This window comes from Tamandua tetradactyla, chromosome 23 (assembly GCF_023851605.1).
Source record: "Tamandua tetradactyla isolate mTamTet1 chromosome 23, mTamTet1.pri, whole genome shotgun sequence".
Classification (NCBI taxonomy): Eukaryota; Metazoa; Chordata; class Mammalia; order Pilosa; family Myrmecophagidae; genus Tamandua; species Tamandua tetradactyla.
In genome coordinates, this window is record NC_135349.1 from 4708707 (window position 1) to 4726268 (window position 17562).

The 17562-nt window shown below is 52.0% G+C and overlaps 1 long non-coding RNA gene across 1 annotated transcript; it reads right to left on the bottom strand.

The window, feature by feature from the left end:
- Positions 1–208: 208 nt before the first annotated feature.
- On the bottom strand, positions 209–2075 carry LOC143666920 (uncharacterized). The gene is made up of 2 exons (XR_013167777.1): positions 1610–2075; positions 209–377 (listed from the first exon to the last, which is right to left on the bottom strand). It is a non-coding gene; the product is annotated as an uncharacterized LOC143666920 (long non-coding RNA).
- Between the last annotated feature and the right edge of the window lie 15487 nt (positions 2076–17562).

Genomic DNA, 17562 nt, shown 5'->3' on the forward strand with positions numbered 1-17562 from the left:
GCCCAAACACCACCGACACTGTGTGTGCTGCAAATCTTCAGTTATGCAATCCAAGGGGTTACTTTGACTTCTGCTCTTGAGAAAATGCCCAAGCCGTGGAGGATAAGTATGTTGAAAAGTCACCACCACCTGAAAGACACCCTAATGTGCCCAGTGTCCAGACAACTCTAGTGGCTCAAAAACAATGCTCAACTTATGCAACACATGCTTGAAAATGCCAAGAGTAAGCTGACTTTAGTGTGTAAATAGACACTACGGGCATTTCACTTGTGCACATTAACCAAACTTCCAAAATGTGCCACCAAATTACAGAGTTTGTGGCAGGTCCAATCCGTACATGCACACTTCCCACCACGCTGACACCATCTTCACCAAAACTGAAAAAAAAAAGGGGATTGCAGTCACTGTTCTCTGGCCCAAAAGAAACTCAAGAAGCCAAGCAAACATTAGGCAATAAATCTAGCATAAGATGCATGTAAAATCAGAAAAAAAATTAAGCCTCTGCCCCCCTCCTCCTGCCTTCCAATCTTGGGCCTAGAATTCAGGGGTGGGGGTGGAGAAGCCATGAACTTCGATGGGATGTCATCACTTATTTTCACTAACTGCTACCTGAAATTTAGCGTTGCCTTCCATTTTGGACATGCCAACAAACCCTGGTAGCATCAGCAGTGCCTGCGCCCTTGGCTAATGGAAATCACAGGTGTTTTCATGTCCCACTGCAGTCCTTGGAGAGATATCCTAAAACTCAGGCCGGGGCTCCTCCCTACTTGATATAATCAGCTGTTAGTAGACCAGTTGCCATTCCTTATTGTTTAACTCAAGAATCAACATTTATTGATAGCTATATCACTCATTTGTTCTTTCAACATGCTGACAACTGTGTATCGATATGTTTCCTTTGTAGTTCTATTTCATGCACTTAAAAGCACGGTTCTGAGCAGCCCCCCTAAGACTCTTCACGGGCTAAGCGGGTCCAGGCGGGTCCCCGGCACCGGAGAGGTTAAGAGCCCTGGCACCTCCTTCTAGCCGAGCAGAGCAGGAAGCTGGCTGCAAGGGCCTCTGGGAAACGTAGTTTGCAGACCCCTAGGCCCGAGCCTCGCGGAGCCCCGCCGACAGGGGTGGGCTCGCAGCTGGGAGACAATAGCGCAGTGGGGTCCGGGTCGGCAGGGGAATGGGGCGGATGCATGCAGGTCGCGTCTGTCCCCACGCTGCCCACCCGCAGCCACGCACGCGGACACACGGGCCGGGGAGGGCACACTTGTCCCCGTGCTCCCTGCAGCACGTGGGCGCTCCCGGCCACCGAGGGGGCCAGGGGCCTAGCAGTTTGCACTTGGCCATCTGAGCCGTCAGGGGGACGGGCTGGTGGATGCCTCATCGCTGTTGCCTGAGGCCTTGGCAGGGACCGGGGGAGGATGTCCTTACCGGTGCCCCGGGGAAGCGTGTGCCATGCAGCAGACACAGCCTGTGCAAAGGCCCCGAGGTAGGACCCACGAGGGTGGCTGCGGCACAAGGGTGCGGGGGGCCAGGCGCTGAACGCAGGAGGTAGCCGGGCTCCCAGCTGAGGCCCGTGCCGCAGCCGAGGGAACTGAGCGACCCTCACTGCTCTTACCTGCTGGCATCTGCGGCAAGTGACAGCAGAACTCCCGAGGGCAGGGGCTGGCGGGGGGAGGGACGCTTCCGAGGGCAGGAGAAGGAAGTCTCCCGCCAGAGGCCCCACCAGGGGAGGGGGCGGGGAAGCACGGCCGAAGTCTTAACCGAGGGAGGAGAGCCAGGCCGGATGGGGGTGGGATCTGGGCCTCCACCCTCTAGGAAGCCCCTTCCCTGAGCCTGGCCCTGGGGTGGGGTGGGGTTGGGTGGGGGCTGAGGGGGTCTGCTTTCCATCCGAGACCTTCGCAGGGGGGTGGGGAGGATGGGGGCGCCCTTCCCAGGCTCGCTGGGTGACTGTAGCTGGCCCTCGGGCTCCCCGGGACCGGCCTCTTGGTTCTGTAAATTAAGGGAATCGCCAAAGGACCGCCCCGCCGGGCTGGAGCGGGTCCCCACAGCTAAGCAGGCCTTGAGGGATGGTGGTAAATTCCCTGGCGGCGGACGTTGGTGTGGGCGTTAGTGTGGTGGTGGTGGGGGGGGGGGGGCGGCAGCGGGCCCCCAGTGAGGGGCAGCTGGACTAATATCTGAGCGCTGGGACTGCCGATATTCTAGCAACCGAGCCTCAGTGTTCTCCATCAAATGGGCATGACGACCCCACGACCGGGACGGCCTGCGCGCTGTGCACCTCATTCACAGCCGGGACCACCTCATTCACGCTCCCCCTCCATCTGGGGTGGCCTGACTGCGCCGGCGAATGGAGACGCGCCCTGCAGGGTCCAGCCCCAACAGCCCTCCCGCTTAAGGAAGCCGTCTGCGTCGCAAAGGTGAAAGGCACTGCGGGGTCGACCGCAGGGACCCCCGCCCGCGGGGACCGCCCGGCTGGGCTGCGGGCCTCCTAGTGGCAGCCAGAGGGCGCCAGAGACACGCCCTCGCGCCTGCGCGGTTGCGGGGGGAAGGGTGTGCGTGGTTTCCGTCCGAGTTGGGGGTTCAGGGCAGGGGCCTGGCAGGGTTAGAGGAAAGAGACTGGGCAGGGGTGCGTCTCACGAAAGGGGTTTAAGCTGCGCCTTGAAAGGAGAGTCGAATTTGGAGGGCAAGGGAGAAGAAATGCTCGACCTGAGAAAAAGAGCCGGGAGTGAGGCCCGCCCAGGAGGAGCCCAGAGACAGGAATGCAGCCTGTTTCGTCGCAGGGTGGAAGTCGATGGGGGTGGGGGTGCGTATGCTGTCCCCCAGCATCGTCCCGGTTGGCACCGGCCACAGTTCGGCCAAGAGTTGTCCCTGGACATTAAATGAGATGACCCAGCACTGTGCCAAATCCTGGCGGACTTTTTCCACTTTTTGCCGCGGTGTCCCATCTCCGCTGGCATTGCACCCTGGCAGGACACATACTTGCTGATGGTCCAGTGTGGCTTGGACTAGGCCCTGGGGATACCTGCCCATCTTTTCTCAACCTACCAACATCCGTAGCTGTCCTGGGACAAAATCCCAGCGCCTCAGCCTGAACCTCGATGCCAAAGGCGGACCTCAGCTGAGCATCCCCTGGCGGGGTGTGTGTGTGTGTGTGTGTGTGTGTGTGTGTGTGTGTGTGTGTGTGTGTGTGTGTGTGTGTGTGTGTGTGTGTGTGTGTGTGTGTGTGTGTGTGTGTGTGTGTGTGTGTGTGTGTGTGTGTGTGTGTGTGTGTGTGTGTGTGTGTGTCCCTACTGCATCAAGGGCAGGAACGAGGGTCTGCAGGGAATTGGACCATGAGTGGCTTCATGGCTAAGACAGTGGAGCAGTGGGGGGTGGGGGTCGGGGGCAGCACGGGAGAGCCTGGCCTTGCTCCCCCCAGATGCTCCATCCTGGCTAAGGAGGAGCGGAAAGCCCCAGTGCCGGGAGGCAGGTGTCAAAGTATAATTTTCAAAATCTAAAAACCTAACTCTCATTCAACTGGAAAATGAACGTTTGCTGTGGATTTAGTCCAACACCTTAAAGAATGAGGGACCAGTAAGATGGGAAAGCTAATGCACAGAATTTGAGGAACTGGAGTTTATAGATTCCTTAAAAAAGGGAAGATTACTAGCGTAAGATTCCTAATGCTGATTAAGAAAACAAATACCTGGCTTTATGTCCTATCGGACCATAAAGGGTAATCTTTGGTATTAACTTTTGTTGCAGACACAAATCCACAGCTGTGGCCTGGGAGCCTCACCAAGAATAAGCCCTTGATCAATAGTCGATAGGAAAACAAACAAGCTCCCTAGAAAGTGAAATAACCCTTAGGAGGGCTTGACAAGATGCAGTCCTTCTCTTGGCCTCATTTCCTGGTTTCCGATACTTTTTCTTAACCCAGGAGCTATGGTTGCTTGGCTTCACCCTGCCCCAGATCCATACCCGCTCTTTCTCCCCGGGGTCTCCTTAGCCAAAAGGCTTCGACCTGATCTTCCCAGAGGACCTTTGTAGCTCTGCCCCCCAAGATTGATTTTACCCCCAAATATATTCCAAAGCCACCCGCTCAGTCCATGCCACCGTCCCTGCCCTACCGTTATCCTCTCTGGTCCATCCACCTTAGAGCTCCCAGGAAGGTGGTGACTGGGTTCTGCTGCTCTATCCTGGGGAGTTGGGTGATTTCAGGGAAGTTTGGCCACTCTCTGGGCCTCTATGTCTCCAGCTGGGCAGAGCTTGGAGACAAGGTCTGGTCTCAAAATAAATCAGTAAATAAAAGAATCAGAGATATTTTCTGGATTCAGAGAAAATAATTTGGCAATTGATTGGTAAGGTCTGCTACAGGTGCAAAAGTGAGACTGGGACATGTGTTGTGCATTCGCCCACCCTGATCTAGTCAATGCAGCACCCAGTAGGGGTTCAGGAGAGCCCAGATTCTGGTCCTGTTTTTCTAAAAATATTTTTATTGTAAACAACAAACATGCATACATTCTTGACATGGTTAAGTCAATGGCTCACAATATCATCACATAGTTCTGTATTCATCACCATGATCGTTTTTTGGAACATTTGCATCTCTCCAGCAAAAGAAATAAACAAGAAAAGAGAAAAAACTCATACGTGCCATACCCTTTACCCCTCCCTCTCATTGACCATTAGAACTTCAATCTACTAAATTTATCTTAACCTTTGTTCCCCCTATTATTTGTTTATTTCTTATCCATATTTTTTACTCATCTGACCATATCTGGTCCTGGTTTTACCACTGCATTGCTGCGTGATGCTGGTTAAATTAGCTCCTCTGAGCCCGTTTCCCCAGCTACAAAATGGGACTTAATATCTTCCCAGGGTTGATGTAAGGATGGAATGAACATGTTATCAATTTGAATCTTCTTGTGACAAGTAATGGAAAATAACAACTTATCCTGGCTAAGACAATAAATATTGGCAAGTGTCCAGACACAAGAGGACTTCAAGGATGGTGTGACCAGGGCTCTGGGAATAGCCTTGACCCCCGTGGGCCAGCTCTGTCCACAGGGTGGTGGTGTGACTGCTACATCCAGGTGGCGCCTTCTCCATGGGGGGCAGTGACTCCAGAGAGAGAGCAGCTTCTGTCCTGGCCTTTCTGAGCAACAGTCCTGAGCATGCCCCTGATGGGAACAAGGAGGTCACCGCCCCTGGCCAGTAACCATGGCCTGGGAAGCGAATGTGCTCACTGTCTTCCACCACTCATGGCCCACTCAGTGCAGGGAGGGGAATAGGGTCCTCCCGAGCACAAGCAGAGGGCTTGTTAAAATGGTGGTGGGGGTCGCAGGATGAAGGCTGGGCAGGACCCCCGCGGGGAGTTCGGTGGGGTGGGGGTGGGGAGAAGCGGTTGGCATGGAAATTCCTGGTCTTGGCTGGGGACCGGGCCCTGGAGGAATGTCAGCCTGGGGTGGCTGAGGTGGGTGGTGAGGCAGTAACAGACCTGGAGGGCTGCAGGGGTGGTGGGGGTGGCAAGGGGGCCTTGGGGAAGGGCGCCCCCAGCCAGGTGGCGGGGAGGACCAAGGGATTTGGGCCTCAGTCCCAGGAATCCCCGCACTGCAGGAAGCCGCCAGCGGCCCGGCTAGACGCCTCCATCCCCCCAACCTCCTGCTGCGCTCCCTGCTGCCAACAGGAAACGAAGCAGGGGAGGGGGGCGGCCCGGGGGGTCTGGGAAGCAGATAGCGGGGAGGAGGGGCTCCTTGCCCTGGCAGACGGCCCTCCCCAGCCGCACCCGCAGCTGGGTGCTCCCCTTGGTGGGCGGGGTCGCTGCTCGGCCGGATCCAACCGCATGGGCTCCAGGTCCCTCTCCCCGGGCGCCCCTTCCCCCCGGGGCATCCCTGTCGGGTGGGCGAGACCCAAAGGACCCACGTGGCAGGCTGGAGAGGGACCCGCGCATTCGGCTCCGCCCTGTCCCCTGCATGCCCCGCCCCCGGCACCGCCATTGGCTTCCCAGAGCCGGGGTCTCTCCGGATTGGTGCGTCTCTGAGAAGCCACGCCCCCTTCGCCGCACAAAGGGACTTTCCCCCTCCGCCCGCCCTCGGGTCCGCGCGCCCGGACTTGCGCTGGCCCGGTCCCCGTCGGGACCCTCCGTGGCGCTCACCAAAGTGGGGGGTGTGGGGATACCTGCAAATGTGGAGGTACCCCAAACTGTTAGCCCCGAATGCTGCCGCTGGGGGGAGGCACGGGCCGGGGTGGTAGGAAGCGGGCGCGTGGGGACCGAGACCCCGACCCGGCACTACTCCCTAAGGGACTGACCCCCTCACCCGCGACCGCCGTGACGGCCTCCTTCCCCCACCCGCTTGCTGCCGGCGGCCGGCTAGGGTGGCTCATTGATTGCGGCTGCTTGACTACGAAGCTTTGGGGATGGGAAAACCGAGGCTCAGAGAGGGCACGTAACCTGCCCCAGTCACACAGCAGTCAGGGGGCGCCGAGAAAGAATGGTGGGGGGAGGCGGCAAGGACACCTGAGACCCATCCGCTAAGCCAGGGCGGGGTCTTCAGGCCGAGAGGAGGGTGTGCGGAGCCCGGCGGGCGGCGGCGGTGGTGAGATTTAAGCGAGATGAGAAGACAGCTGCGGTGTTTTAGAGAGCCCGGTACAGAATCCCAGGCAAGATTTGCCTTGGGGACTTTTCTTATCGGTAAAAGGGGCGGCCATGTCACTGTGTTCTCAAGGGGAGGCTGGGGTAGGGGGGGCGCAAAATCCACAGGGCTGCTTGGGAGAGGGGTCTGCCCCGCGGGGGTCCTGGAAGGGCCTTGGCTTCAGGCCTGGGGACTCGGGTTGTGGGATGTTCCCAAGACAGGGGGCAGGGCAGGGCCCCCTCTGGAAGGGTGAGAGTCCAGGCTGCTGGGGCACCGTGAGCCTGGGGTGGGCTCAGGGCTTGCCAGGCAGTGTGAGGGGGAGCACGGGGGCAGGGCCTCCGCGGGCAGCGGTGAGGACACTAGAATTCCTAGAAGCACCCCAAAGTGTCTCAGAGTGGTCGGCACCTCTGATACCCCTGGAGGGGGCGGGCAGGAACCGGAGAACACTGGCCAGGACTCCTGGGTCTCCGAGCTGGGTGCATCCACAGGTGCTGATGGCCGGCCCCAGGTGCGTCTTTCACGTGTGATCTGCTGGGCCAGCACCGCCCCCCTGCACAGCACAGCCCAGCCCAGCCAAGGCCTCTGTCCTAGAGGAGCCTCCCCCTGCCACCTCCCCTTCCCTCGCTGCTCTCACCACCTGCATGCGCAATGCCCTGCAATGCCCCGGTGTGCAGCCACCACCATTGGGTGCCTGGGCTCAGGAATGAGCCAGGCCAGCCGCCTTTCAAAGCAGCCCCTGGGCCCCGGTGCTCACCGCTCCACCCCTCACTCCCCACCCCCACCCCAGGGTCTCTCTCAACTGTTTCCGAAAGAGCCTCTGCAACCCCAGATGTCTGTTCAATTTTTTTTTAATTGCGTAAAATATATATAACAATATTTGCCACTTGAGCCATTTGTAAGTGTACAATTCAGTGTGTATTCACAGGAGTGTGCAACCATCACCACCGCCTGTTTCCAGATTTCTTCACCCCCCCCCACCCCAAACAGAAACTCCGCACACATGCGGCCCTGACTCCCCTCCCCCAGCCCTGGGAACCTCTACTTCCTGTCTGGATGAATTTGCTGATTCTTGATATTTCATATTAGTGGAAGCAGGAGATATTTGTCCTCTTGTGTCTGGCTTCACTCATTCGGCATGTTTTCCAGGTTCAGCCAGGCTGCAGCAGGCGTCAGGACTTCATTCCCTTTTAGGGCTGAATAATATTTTGTTGTATGTATTTAATTGTATTTTAAAAGTTTGAAACAATCACACACTTAAAGTTACAAGTTCGATCCTAAAACACGTTGAGATGTCTTACTGCCCTTTCCCTCACCTAAACGCCAAACCAAGCTCAATTTTTTCAGAAAGAAAGATAGACGATAAAGACTGAGATGGTATAATCTAGGAATGCCTAGAGTGTATAATGATAGTGACAATGTACAAATTTTAAAAATGTTTTCGCACGAGGAAGAACAAAGGAATGTCATTACTGCAAAAATAGATGGTAATTAATATTTAAAAATTTCAACTTATGTGTGGGACTAAAGCAAAAAATGTTTATTTGGTACAAAATTTATATTTTGACAAATGCATTTCCTAATATAACTTATGTAGATGGCTTGGTTGAACACCATAAGTACTTGGAACCTTGGGTAGGACATGAGATTTTGTTAGTTTGTCCAGAGTGATGCCCCGATAAATCCCAGAGTGATTTGATCAGTGAGTGGAAAAGTATTTGCAAAGTCCCCGAGAACGGGGGAAAATTCAACCTACCCAAGTTGAATTCTTGATATTCTCACAAGCAGTGTGGACAACCAAAGCTATAGGCTGAGCCCCCAGTTTTGGGGTTTGTTCATATGAAACTTAACCCCACAAAGGATAGGTCAAGCCTACTTAAAATTAGGCCTAAAAGTCACCCCCAAGAGAACCTCTTTTGTTGCTCAGATGTGGACTCTTTCTCCAGCCAACACAACAAGCAATCTCACCACCTGCCCCCTGTCTACGTGGGACATGACTCCCAGGGATGTGGACCTTCCTGGCAACGTGGGACAGAAATCGTAGAATGAGCTGGGACTCAGCATCAAGGGATTGAGAAAAACCCTAGAATGAGCTGAGAGTCAGTATCAAGGGATTGAGAAAACCTTCTTGACCAAAAGGGGGAAGAGTGAAATGAGACAAAGTATCAATGGCTGAGAGATTCCAAACAGAGTAGAGAGGTTATTCTGGAGGTTATTATTACGCATTAAGTAGATACCACCTTGTTATCCAAGATGTAATGGAGAGGCTGGAGGGAACTGCCTGAAAATGTAGAGCTGTGTTCCAGTAGCCACGTTCCTTGAAGATGATTGTATGAGGATATAGCTTTCACAATGTGACTACGTGATTGTGAAAACCTTGTGTCTGATGCTCCTTTTATCTACCTTGTCAACAGAGGAGTAGAACATATGGAATAAAAATAAATAATAGGGGGAACAAATGTTAAAATAAATTTAGTTTGAAATGCTAGTGATCAATGAAAGGGAGGGGTAAGGGGTATGATATGTATATTTTTTGTTTTTCTCTTTTCATTTTATTTCTTTTTCTCTTGTCTTTTTTTCTCAATTGACGCAAATGTTTTAAATGATCATGATGATGAATATGTAACTATGTGATGATATAATCACAACTATTGTGATTATATATGTAGAATGGAATGATCAAAATAGGAATGTTTGTGTTTATTTGGTGTTTTTTTGTATTTAAAAAAAAAAACAAGCAGTCTCAATTTCTGATACCCCAAACGCTCTAAGTTCTTTCTTCCGTCTGGCTCTCCCACTCTTTTGCTATAGATAATATATTCTCCAAATCCATCTTTTTTATTTTCACATGGGCAGGCACTGGGAATCAAACCTGGGTCCTCTGGCATGGCAGGCGAGCATTCTTGCCTGCTAAGCCACCGTGGCCGGCCCTCCAAGTCCATTTTTATTCCCTGGGTTCTTTGGAACCTTCAAACCAAGAGATGAATTTTGGCAACTTGCTGCATCATTTCTTCCCTCCATGAAGGCTGCAAGTTCAGCTGCTTGAATGAGGAAAAACAAAAAAAGTTACAAGTTCGGGACAAAGAAATTTTTTTTGTCCTTTTTTCCTTGAAAAACATGTGAGAGTGAGTAGCCCAGTGGTGCCCTCCTCTAATCCTCTTTGCTGTCCTACTAAGTCCCTCCCGGGGCCAGGCTGCAGCCCCGGCGTTGTGTCTAGCGGCCACTTCGTCTTTCCTTGACGTTGACCTTGAGTCTTGGAGATTGCAACCGGGGGCAGGGGTGGGGGGGTGGGGGGTCCTGCTCCTCCCCGCACCGCCTGCTCGTTTGACCTTCCCACTAGCGCAGCTCCGGGGTTCCAGCCTCCCCCCCCCACCCCACCCCCGCTTCATCAGCACCTGGTATTTGCATTTGCTTTTTCTTAGCACTGGCCATTCGGGCAGGTGTGAGGCCATGGCCCAGCTTTGCCTGTCCCCGGCGGGCGCGGGGCGTCTTTTCCCACGCTGCCAGCCCGTGGGTGTGTCTGCAGCGGGGAGTCTGTGTCCTCTGGACGTGTCCCCAGCAGTCGTGGAGCCCATCCTGATCTCATGGCACAACAGGGTGGCCCAACCTGGAGTGGGTTATTTCTCCAAGGAGCGGACATAGGTTCTGGCGTGCTGGGCCCACTGGGCCAGGAAATGTGTGTGTGCATGCGTGTGTTTACACACACAAATGTCTCGGCCACATCCTTTCTCCCTCCCTCTCTCTCACCACTCCCTGACTTGTTGGCTTACGTTATCAGTCTCCCCAGCTCCCCAGGGCTACTTCTCCCCCAACCCCCCGCCCACACCACGTGCCCTCCCCCTCCCCTCCTCCTCCACGGACACCCCATCATGCTGCCTCTCTAGGGATGTCCACTCACCCCACTTGGCTTTGACACCCCCACCAGCCGCCTCTCCCGGCCCAACTGAGATGTCACATTCCACAGCTTCCCCCTCCCCCTACCTGGGCTCAGACCCCCCTTGCGGGCCTCCCCCTACCCCTTGCGGCCCACCCGGTGGCTTCAGGACTGACTTGTTCTGGAAGGGAAAGGGCAGCGGAAGGAAGGGAGCCAGGGAGGAAGAGGTCTTCTCTGTTTCTTGCTTTGTCTTCAGAATTCATGCAGAGCTTGCATCTTACTCCCTAACACACTTCCTTTGTTTTAACAAGATGCAGGGATTTCCGGAACGAATCTTCAAGTAAGGTTGCTGTCCTTGGCATGGAGCCTGCCTGATCCAGGGGCTGGGCAAGGCTTAGGCAGGGCCTGGGCGGGCCATGCAGGAAGGCTGGCAGGGCAGGTGGGGGAGGGGGTGCCCTGGGGGAGGGGTGGACAGGGTTGGCGGACCTCCCCCCTCCAATCCATACCTCCCCCCTCCAGGCCATCTTCCTTCCCAGACACAGTGGGCAGCTGTCTGTGGTGGGAGATAAGGAAGTGAGGTCAGAGCCCAATCACAGCCTCTGGACCTGCTCCCAGCTGGGGGCGGGGCTCCCCCAGACTCCACCTACCCCACCCCCACCCCACCCCGCAGATGCAGCCCTCAGGCTTGCTCCAGAGACCCTGATTGCCTGACGGCTCAGCTGTCCTCAGAGGTCACTGCGGAGCCTGCTGGGAGCCTGGGTCCTTGGAGAGGGCCCCTACCCTGATTCGAAGAGGGAATCATTCAGAGATTTGTTTTTAATTTTACTTAAAAATTTTTTTTTTTTTACATGGGCAGGCACTGGAAATCGAACCCGGGTCCTCTGGCATGGCAGGCAAGCATTCTTGCCTGCTGAGCCACCGTGGCCTGCCCCCCAAAATTCTTTTTTAATTGATTCTTTTTTTTTGAACTTTTTTATTGTAGAGTATAACAATACAATATTGAATCTTAACATACACAAAGTGCACCAACATTCACGACAGGTGCCCACGGGAGGGTCTTGGCCTGAGCTCTCCCAGATGGCGGCACTGATGCCAGGTGGCTGGGGACAGTCCTCAAGTGTGGCTTGGAGGCCAGATGGGCTGCAGACCCCAGTGTGAAGAAGGTAAAATCTCACATTCATCAGCTTTATGTTGAAATGATAACATTTTGGACAAAACAGGTTAAGTAAAATGCATTATTAATGAAGTTATTTTTACTTGTTTATTTTTATATGTTTAATGTGGCTGTTAGAATATTTAAAATTACACCTGTGAAGGGAAGAGTTGGGTAGTTCCTCAAAAACTTAACCATATAGAATTGTCACGTAATTGGTGTCCAGGGTTGAAACTCTCCCTGGCAACGGGGGACATGACTCCCAGGGATAAACCTAGTCCTGGCACCAGGGAATTGACAATGCCTTCTTGACAAAAGGGGGGAAAAATATAATAAAATAAGGTATCAATGGCTAAGAGAGTTCAAATGGAATTGAGAAACTTTTCTGGAGGCTACTCTTGCACAAGCTTCAGCTAGATATTGCTAATTGTCATGATTTGCCAAACCCCAATAAACATCATTCCTGTTAATCCTAAAGAACACTCAGGGCTCTACTTTCCTGCAACTTAGAACCACCAGAGGTTTCCCAGGCCAGATAAGTCTTGAATCCCAGAGGGGCCAGCCTCTCCAGGAACGTCAGCTAGTTCCATCCCCCTATACTAGATTGTTAACGCCCCTTTTCAATATGAAAAAGTTAGAATGGGCATGGGCCAAAGACCCCTATAGATTGGCAGAAAGATCAAAGGAAAAGGAGGAATTATAACAGAGAAGTTAGGATTTAACAAATGAGAATGACTGCTGAGTTACTAGGATGATATTTCTTTTAGCCTCCAGTGTTTTTGAGCACTTAGAAGGAAAAACCTGAAAATGTGGAATGGTAGCCCATACCAAACTTTGGAATCTGTTCGGTAATTACTTGTTAAAATGTACTTTGAAAATTACTGCTTTCTTTTAGTCTATATATTTCACAATAAAAAACATTGTTTGTTCTTCACCTCCATGCCGGAGACCTGGGTTCGATTCCCAGTGCCTGCCCTTTCAAAAAACAAAAACTAAAAAACTTGGTTTTTAAAGAATTGCCATGTGACCCAGCAATTCCACTGCTAGGTATGGACTCCAAAGAATTGAAAGCAGGAACTTAAGCAGAACCTTTGCACACCGATGTTCATTGTGGCCTTACCCACGAGAGCCAAAAGGTGAAAACCACTCATGTGTCCATCCACAGATGATGGGTCAACAAAACTTGGTCCAGCCACCTGCTGGAATATTATGTAGCCATGAAAAAGGAAAGTACTGATTCTCATGCCATGTCATGGATGAACCTGGAAAACCTTGTGCTGAGTGAAAGAGAAGACACAAAGGGGCACATATCATATGATTCCACTCGTATGAAATATCTAGAATATTTCATAAGTCCATGGAAGACAGAGGGTAGAGTAGAGGTTCCCGGGGGGCTGGGGGAGGGAAAGGGGGAATTAATGCCTAACAAGCATGACTGCAATTAACGCCACTGAATTGTACTCTTAAAATCGATTTCAGTCAAGCAGTGTGGACAACCAAAGCTATAGGCTGAGCCCCCAGTCTTGGGGTTTGTTCACATGAAACTTAACCCCACAAAGGATACGTCAAGTCTACCTAAAATTTAGGCCTAAGAGTCATCCCCAAGAGAGTCTCTTTTGTTGCTCAGATGTGGCCTCTCTCTCCAGCCAACATGACGAGCAGTCTCACCACCCTACCCCTCTCTGCGTGGGACATGACTCCCGGGGGTGTGGACCTTCCTGGCAACGTGGGACAAAGATCCTGGAATAAGCTGAGACTCAGCATCAAAGGACTGAGAAAAACCCTAGAGTGAGCTGAGAATTAACTTCAAGGGATAGAGAGAAACTTCTCGACCAAAAGGGGGAAGAGTAAAATGAGACAAATGAGACAAAGTGTCAATGGCTGAGAGATTCCAAAGAGAGTCGAGAGGTTATCCTGGAGGTTATTCTTATGCATTAAGTAGATATCACCTTGTTGTTCAAGATGTAGTGGAGAGGCTGGAGGGAATTGCCTGAAAATGTAGAGCTGTGTTCCAGTAGCCATGTTTCTTGATGATGATTGAACAATGATATAGCTTTCACAATGTGACTGTGTGATTGTGAAAACCTTATGTCTGATGCTCCTTTTAGCTACTATATCAACAGAAGAGTAGAACATATGAAATAAAAATAAATAATAGGGGGAACAAATGCTAAAATAAATTCAGTTTGAAATGCTAGTGGTAAATGAAAGCGAGGGGTAAGGGGTATGGTATGTATAGTGTTTTTTTTTCTCTATTATCATTTTATTTCTTTTTCTGTTGTCTTTTTATTTCTTTTTCTAAATCGATGCAAATATACTAAGAAATGATGAATATGCAACTATGTGATCATATTAAGAATTACTGATTGTATATGTAGAATGGAATGATATCTTAATGTTTTGTTTGTTAATTTTTTTTAATTAATAAAAAAAGTTAAAAAAAAATCGATTCCAGTGGCAAATGTTATTATCTGTCTATGTTACCACAATAGAAAACTCAATCGATCAATCCATGGAATGTAGCCTAAAAGAAAATAGACAACCACTTGACCATGTAGGGCTATTTATTGTTCAATGCTATTTGTTGTTGCAGCAGTTTACCATTGATATGGGTTGAATTGCATCCCCCAAAAAGGATATGTTGATGTCCTAAGCGCCAGCACTGCAGATTGTGACCCTATTAGGAAATAGGGCATTAGGTAAGAACAGCTCATACTGGAGTAGATGACCGGTGTCCTTGTAGGAAGGGAGAAATGTGGACACACCGGCAGACAGACAGGCAAGAATGGCCCACGTGGAGACAGATGGAAATGCTGCCGCTCCCCACCCAAGGAGCCCCCAGGCTGCAGCAGCGGCCAGAAGCCCGGGTGTGGGGGCCAGGGAGGGGCTTCCGGGGAGCCCACCCACCGACCCCTCGGTTCGGATCCCTGGCCTCCAGAGCCGCGAGAGATTGAACCTCGGTTGTTTCGAGCCCCCTGTTTGTGGCACTGTGTTGCAGCAGCTCTGGGAAACAGTCATCTTAAAAGATAAAACGGGATAGAGGTCAGGTGCCCCAACAGGAAATGGGTTCGTGTGACCTCAGGCCACCGGACACAGCCTTAGAGGATGAGGCCTGCGCAGACATCAGCTCTTGCGCGCCAAGGACACAACGTCCCTTCTGTGCTTTCCTCGCCGGAAAAAAAATGCAGAAACGGAAGACATATCAGACAAACCCTAATTTAGGAAGAATCTGCAAAATAACTGGCCGATATTCTTCAAGGATGTGAAGATAATGACAGACACAGGAAGGCTCAAGAACTGCATGCATGCCTACCGGCCAGATGCCTACACCCCACGTTGGGTGCTGAACCCAGAAAACAAAATCGTTACAGAGGACACTACGGGGCAGGTGGGAACTGTGGCAGTGGACGGCAGACTACAGCAGTGTCCTGAGCTAGAATTCCTGATTATGAGCATTGACCTATGGTTACGTAAAGGAATGTTCTTGCAGACGTGTGGAGGGGTTAAAAACAATTCCCCCTTACCCCATATTATTGACAGCCCCTTCCAACATGAAAAAGTTAGAATGGCCATAGCCCAGACACCCCTAAAGAGTGGGAGAAAGATCAAATGTGATGGTAGAGTTATACAGAGAAGGTCGGGTTTAATAAATGAATGTGAGTGCTGAATCATTACATTGGTATTTCTATTAGTCTCCAGTATCTTAGAGCAGCTAGAAGTAAAAACCTAAAATGGTGGAATTGTAACCCATACCAAACTCTAAAATCGGTTCTACAACTGATCATTGTGCTGTGCTTCGAAATGTATTGCTTCTTTGTATATATGTTCTTTCTCACAAAAAAGAAAAAAAAAGTCAATTTTGATGATAAAAAAATTTGTATTCCTTCTAGCCGCCTATGTTCTGGAGCAGCTAGAAGGAAAAATCTGAGAGGATGATATGGTGGCCCATGACAAACTCTGGGATCTGTCCTGTAACTACTTGTTGAAGGGTGCTTTGAAAATTATTGCTTTTTTCTTTCCCTGCTTTGTATATATATATATTATATTACGCAATTAAAAAAAAGTTTTAAAAACTCAGTTACCGCTGTGGCTGGTGGAGGACCTCCCCCCCACCCCCGGCAGCTCCACTGGAAGTCCACCTGCACTGGGACTCGCCGAGGGCCACCTGCTGCCAGCGCCGGCCAGCTGTGCCAGTTCTGGAGCTTGGTGTCAGTGGAATCCGATGTGTGCCTTCCTGTACGGCGTCATGCGCGTGGAGCCCATCCACGTCGTGGAAACTCCCTGAGAACTCCACAGGCGCTGCCTGGCGACTGGCCCTGGACAAGGCACAGGGTCACCGCTGCTGCCACCTGACAGCTGGGACAACCCCACCACCACCACCACTCCCCTGGAGGTCACAGACAATGGGGATGAAACCAGGGCCCTGGGGCTGACCAGAGTGGGTCTGGAAGGGACTGTGGTGGGGCAGGGGGGAACCTGAGGCTGGCGAGCAACCGAAGTCTCCCCATAAAGCAAAGATGTGGGAGCCCTGGCTTCGCTTCACTGAGTGCTCCCCTTTCTTCCTCCTGGAAGAGGGGTGACACCACTGACCTCTCCGGGATTGCTTTACTTTACTAGTTACCAGGGCACCGAGGATGTCCAGGGAGGAGGGGCCCACATTAGCCTCTCTGAACCCCAAGGTGCTGTGGGATTGGGTCTTGGGATGACCCTAGTGCTGTGGGAATGCAGAAGGAGCCTCTTGACCCTTCACCACCATCCCTGTGGCACCCTGCAAGGGCAGCCCTGGCTTCTAAGGCTTCCTGTGTTAGGATTTGGCCTCCTATTGGTTTTACAAAACCCCCCATCCGTTGGCAAGGCCCTCGGGACGTCACCAGGTCCCAGAGCAGGCTGCTTCACTGCCCCATCAGGCACTGGCCAGAGCTGCTGGCAGGGGAGCAGGGGCTGCGGGCGCTTCCCAGCTCTGCCTCTGCTTCCCCATGGGCTCAAAGCTTGGAAGGAGGAGGTGGAAGTCGGGGAAAAGTGGGAAGCAGGAAGGGCGGTGGGGTGGCCCTGGGCAGACAGGCTGGGGACTGGAAAGGGCCTCAGCTTTGTGGCTCAAAACAAGACAGTCATTTATTTTGCTCCCGGATCTGAGGCTGGCTGAGCTCAGCTGGGCGGTTTTCCGTGCAGCTACAACAGATGGTGGCTTCTTCATTGGAAGATCTTCCACGGCTGGGAAGACTCTGCAATTGCCCTTTTCCCTCTCCCTCTCTGGTCTCTGAACCTTTACACAGCTGCCGAACGCACCCAGAGTAGGTGTGCCAGTGAAAGTCCTTTTACAACCAGCCTGGAAGTCATGTAATGTCTCTCCCACCGCATTTAGGGTGTCAGACACACAAACTCACCTGGCATCAGGAGGAGAGGACCTCGGTTCCATTCCCTGTTTGGAGGTGTTACGGAGAAGTTGTGGACTAATTCACAGGGTTTAGGTAATTATTCGTCATGTGGCGGAAGCTGTTATAACTGGACCCCTTGAAAAGGAAAGTCGGGACCCTGCCCGGCTCAAGGTGGTGGAGTGAGAGGCTGCAGGGCTCCCTCTCCCCACAGAAAGCTTTGAAATGCCAGCAAGAACCGGCAGAAACTCATTTTTCTTAAAGCTCTAGAAAACGGTTAAAAGTCCTGCAGTAACAGGACGAGCACTGAATCAAGGAATAGGCAACCGCAAAGCGGGAGGATGTCATGGCCCCCTCGCTGGCCCCTCGGGTACCCCCCCACCAGCTTGGCATGGAGTCAGATCACATTCCCAGTACAGATTCCTGGTCCCAGTTCCACAGGAAACATGGTAACTCCTGTGTACTGTGCCGGTTGGAAAGTATTATGTACCCCAGAAAAGCCATGTTTCAATCCTGATCCGATACTGTAAATTGGGATCTTTTGATTGGATTATCTCCATG